This window comes from Leptonychotes weddellii, chromosome X (genome assembly GCF_054177405.1).
Source record: "Leptonychotes weddellii isolate Sample4059 chromosome X, ASM5417740v2, whole genome shotgun sequence".
In the NCBI taxonomy this organism is placed as follows: Eukaryota; Metazoa; Chordata; class Mammalia; order Carnivora; family Phocidae; genus Leptonychotes; species Leptonychotes weddellii.
In genome coordinates this window covers 27,363,784-27,369,555 of record NC_138385.1, presented here as the reverse complement: position 1 = coordinate 27,369,555, position 5,772 = coordinate 27,363,784, and the positions used below count along the sequence as shown (strand labels likewise).

General features: G+C 37.9%; 1 pseudogene; it reads left to right on the top strand.

The window, feature by feature from the left end:
• Positions 1 to 5,601: 5,601 nt before the first annotated feature.
• The window catches only part of LOC145717797 (glyceraldehyde-3-phosphate dehydrogenase pseudogene), a 1,058-nt pseudogene continuing 887 nt past the window's right edge, over positions 5,602 to 5,772 (top strand).

The following is a 5,772-nucleotide window of genomic DNA, read 5'->3' as shown; positions in this document are numbered from 1 at the left end:
TGCACCAGAGAGAGAAAACTCCAAAACATTCAGCTGTCACAACAAGTGGGGCTTATGTCCACAAAACCCACAAGGCTTTAGCAAACTAAGAAATGGCTAACAAAGAGCTGGTGCACTTGAACTCACTTGCCTGAGGACCCAGTGCAGAAGCAGCCAATCAAGACGCTCCAGGTGTTATGTTAAAACGTCTTTTGGTAATCTGAAAGCATAAGCCTGAGAGGCAGCCATCTAATGTACCACATATCTAGGAACCTGCTGGAATACTCTTATGGGACAGAAGTTGGTGGGTACCATCTTGTACTCTCTTTCTACCATGCTCTAGCTGTTGGGTATAATCTTTTTTCTAAAAAAGATTTTATTTATTTGAGAGAAAGAAAGAGAGAGAACAAGCAGGGGGAGGGGTATTGGGAGAGAGAGAGGCAGGCTCCCTGCAGGGAGCCTGATGCCAGGACTGAGCGAAAGCAGATGCTTAACTGACTGAGTCATCGAGGTGCCTCTGTTGGGTACAATCTTTAAAAAACAAAACAAAACAAAAAAAACTCTTGGCTTTTTATTCTCTTCCCCACAACCAGTCCTTATAGGGACCATCTTCAAACTTTACCTCTGATGTGTCGCAGAGCACAAGTATTTGTTGCTAGGGAACATTTACACTCATCCTGTGCCCCTATTATTGTGGCTGCTACCCAGGGATCACCCCCTCAATCACCTGACTCGGTTATCCAGGAGTGCTTGCATTCATGGATCCCATAAGATTGTAACATTGGAAAGTTGGTTCTTAGTAGGCTACCAACCCCAGGGCACTGCACGGAAAAGAGACTGAAACACACCAGCAGTCTTTCTGTGAAAGAGGCTTCTTTGGTTCTCCTGGAGTTTCAGGCTAGGGTGTAGGCTTCAAGTCTGGCACACATTTAGAGGACTGCAGAATTACTCTTTTTTTATTTTTTTATTTTTAAGTAAGCTCTATGCCCAGTGTGGGGCTTGAACTCATGACCCTGAGATCAAGAGTCCCATGATCCACCAAATGAGCCAGCCAGACACCCTGCAGAATTACTCATAAGGAATGTAGGCTGGTGGATACCACTTTTGTATTTTCCCCTCTTGCTACAGCTTGCTGCTTTCTCCACTCATTTGGAGCCCCAATTTTTGTAACTGTCCCCCAGGGGATACTTACTGATTGCCAGTCTCTGGTGGCCAGTGGAGCTGAAATTTGTGGACCCAGAAGTCTACATATATATCTTTATACCTCAGTTATGGCTGCTTGAGGGTCAGGTTTCCAATGAGTCTCAATCTTGGGGCTAAGATCCTCCCCTTTGGGATACTGAAAGATCTTGACACATCCTCATCAACTGGGAGCTCTTAAAAATAAAATAGGTGGCTTGGACAATTACAAAGATTTCCTAGACAACCAAGAGCTAGGGCAGGTTGAATGATAACGATCATCTCCTACATGAGGCCACTTTTTCAAGAAGGAAGAGGTCGCTGCTTCATCTAATGCACAGGAACCATCACACGGTCAAGCAAAATGAAGAAACAGAGTATTATGTTCCAAACAAACAAAAAAAAAACAGTTATGGTCATAAAGATGCTCACCAAAACTGGGAGAAGAAAGGATGAATACAGTGAGAACTTCATGAAAGAGATAAAAGAAATATTTTAAAAATGACAAACGGAAGTCCCAGAGCCGAACAACACAATAAGTAAGCTGAATAATATATTAGAAGGCTTCAACAACAAACTACATGAAACAAAAGTCAGTGAAATTGAAGACAGGATGTGGAACTCAAGTGCAATAAAAAGAGGAGAAAAGTGAAGATGGTTTGTTAGTCTCTTATAAGCTAACATCCACATTATAGGGGTCTCAGAGGAAGAAGAGAGCAAGAAAGGGACAGAAATAAGGCCTGACAACATCATTGACCTAGAGAAGGAAACACACATCCAAATCCAGGAAGACCAGAGAGTTCCAAATAAGAGAACACAAAGAAATGTACACAAAGATACATTATCTTTAAATGTTTACATTTTACTTATAAAGAGAATCGTTAAAGCAGCAAGAGAAAGACAACTTTTTATGAACAAGTGAATCCCCATAAGACTATAAGGAGGTTTTTTAATAGGAACTTTGTAGGCCAGAAGGAACTGGCATGATGTATTCACAGCACTGAAAGGAAAAAGAACTTCCAAGCAAGAATACTCAACCCAGAAAATTTATCATTCAAAATTGAAGGACACATAGTTTTCTAGACAAGCCAAAGGTACAGGAGTTTACACCACTGAAGTGGTATTATAAAAAATATTAAAGGGACTCCTTTAAGCACAAAAGAAAGGGCACTAATTAGAAAGAAATATATATATGAAAGTAGAAATCTCACTTGTAAAGACAAATTGATAGTAGTTAGTTGAAGAATTGCTCATAAAGCTAATATAAAGGCTAAAAGACAAACAAAGTTAAAATTCCTATAAATACAATAATTAGTATTAGGGATGCAGAAGATATAAAAGGTGACCTCAAAGAACAAAATGTGCAGGGGGGAAATAGAGTAAAAATGTAGAGTTTTAAACTGCATTCAAACTTCACTTGTTATATTTCTAACAATCTATTTAAACTGATAAATTGTTATATGTAAGTGTCATGGTAACCGCAAAACAAAAACATACAGTACATAAATAAAAGACACACAGATAAGAATCTAAGCATACCACAGAACAAAGTAACAAAACTTTATGAAACCATAACAGAAGAAAAAAGAACAACGTAACTTCAAAACACAATTAACAAAATTGCAAAAGTAACTATCAATAATTAATTTAACTGTAAATTGACTCAATTTCCCAATGAAAAGACATAGAGTGGCTGAATGGATTAAAAAAACAAGACATACCTCTATATGCCGCCTACAGGAGACTCACTTCTGATGTAAGGACACATAGAGACTGAAACCGATGTGGCAGAAAAATACATTCTGGGCAAACGAAAAGCAAAAGAAAGCTGGGGAACCCACACTTCTATCAGACAAAATAAGTCTTTATAACCAAGGGTAGGGGCACCTGGCTGGCTCAGTCAGAAGAGCATGTGACTCTTGATCTTGGGGTCAAACCCCACCTTGGGTGTGAAGATCACTAAAAACAAATTTAAAAAATGTAATCACAGACAAAGGCATTACTTAATAATAAATAGGTCAATCCAACAAGAGGATATAACATTAGTAAATATGTATAAAGCAAATACTGACTGGCCAAAAAGCAAAAATTGACAACAAAACATTAATAACAGGGACTTTAATACTGCAATTACATCAAAGGAGAGATCATCCAGACAGAAAATCAATAACAAAACATTAGCCTTAAATGACAAACTGGACCAGATGGACTTAACAGATTTATATATATATATATTAATATTTCACCCAAGAACAACAAAATGCACATTTTTAACAAGTGCCCATGGTACATTCTCCAGGACATATCACTAAGGCCGCTAAACAGTCTCAGTATTTTTTAAAATTTATTTATTTTAGGTAGAGACAGAGAGAGTGCATGCGTGCAATGGGGAGAGGCAGAGGGAGAGGGACAAGCAGACTCCCTGCTGAGTGCAGAGCCCAACATGAGGCTACATCCCAGGACCCAGAGATCAGGACCTGAGCCAAGACTAAGAGTCAGACTCTTAACTGACTGAGCCACCCAGGTGCCTCCAGTCTTGATATTTTTGAAGAAGACTGAAATCATAATCAACATCTTTTCTGACCACATTTCTAGTATGAAACTAGAAATCAATTACAAAAAAAAAAAATAGAAATAACACAAACACGTGCAGGCCAAACAACTTGCTACTAAACAGCCAATGGACCCATGAAGAAATCAAAGAGGAAATTAAAAAAAATAACCTGAGGTAAATGAAAACAAATATATCAAAGCCTATAGGATGAAGCAAAAGCAGTTCTAAAAGCAACCTTCATAGCAGAAGTGAGAAAAATTTTAAAATAAACAACCTAACATTACATCTCAAGAAACTAGAAAAACAAAAACATATGAAGCCCAATGTTAGAAGAAAAGGAATGACAGAGATCAGAGTGGAAAGAAATGAAATAGACATGCAAAAGACAATAGAAAAGATCAATGAAACGAAGAGCTCATTGTTTGGAAAGATAAAATTGACACACATTTGGCTAAAGACACCAAAAAAAAACCCCACAAAAAACAAAAACCACCCCAAGAACTCAAACTCAGTAATGTAAGATGAGAGGTACAACAGATAGCACACAGATACAAAAGGCTCTAATCATACAACAAAATGGACGATCTAGATGAAATGGATAAATTCCAAAAATCATACAATCGACCAATCATGACAAAAATAGAAACATCTGAACAGAGTGATCAATAGTAAGTATACTGAATTAGTATAAACCATCTCCCAATAAATAAAAGGCTGGAGCCACATGGCTTTCCTGGGGGGAATTCAACCATTTAAAAAAGAATTACTAACAATCCTTCTCAGGGGCTTCCAAAAAACAAAAGAGGAGGAAGCACTAAATTTATTTTATGAGGCTAGCTTTACCTTGATACCAAAACGAAACAAGGATACCACAAGAGCAGAAAATAATATGACCATATTCCTGGTAAATATAGATTTAAAAAAAAACAAAACAATAAAGCATTAAAAGCCAAATTCAAAAATATATGAAAAGGATCAAGCACCATGATCATGTGAGATATATTCCAAGGAGGAAAGCAGGGTTTAACGTCCACAAATCAATATGATAAACCACATGAACAAAATCAATGACAAAAATTACATGGTAATCTTAAAAGATGCACAAAAAGCATTAAACAAAATTCTCCATCCATTTTTCGTAATAACTCTCAACAAAGTGTCTATGGAGGGAATGTACCTGAACATAATAAAGGCCATGATATATAAGAAACTCACAGCCGGGTTCCTGGGTGGCTTAGTTGGTTAAGTGACTGCCTTCGGCTCAGGTCATGATCCTGGAGTCCCGGGATCGAGTCCCGCATCGGGCTCCCTGTTCAGCAGGGAGTCTGCTTCTCCCTCTGACCCTCCCCCCTCTCATGCTCTCTCTATCTCATTCTCTCTCTCAAATAAATAAATAAAATCTTTAAAAAAAAAAAAAAGAAAGAAACTCACAGCCAACATCATACTCAACAGTGAAAAGTTGAAAGGTTTTCCATTAAAATCAGGAACAATGCAAGAAAGCCCACTCTGTCCACTTTTACTCAACATAGTATGGCAAGCCATAAGTGAAGCAATTAGGCAAGAGAAAGAAAGAAAACACATCTAAATTGAAAAACAATGAGTAAAACTGTCACTATTTGTAGATGACATATTATATATGGGAAATCCTAAAGATTCCATCAAAAAACTGTGAGAACTAATAAATGAATTCAATAAAGCTGCAGGATACAAAAATCAATATACAAAACTCAGTTGCTATTCTAATCACTAAGAGTACACTTTCACAAAGAGAAATTATAATGATTCCAGTTATAATTCCATCAAAAAGAATATACTTAGGAGCATGTTTAATCAAAGAGGTGAGCTACTTTCATGCTGAAAAATATTAAGATATGTACAAAAGAGGCTCTCTGCTCCTCCCCGTTCGACAGGTAGCCCCATCTTCTGGTGCAGTGCCAGCCGCGTCCCCGAGACACGATGGTGAAGGTCGGAGTGAACGGATTTGGCCGTATTGGGCGCCTGGTCACCAGGGCTGCTTTTAACTCTGGCAAAGTGGATATTGTCGCCATCAATGATCCCTT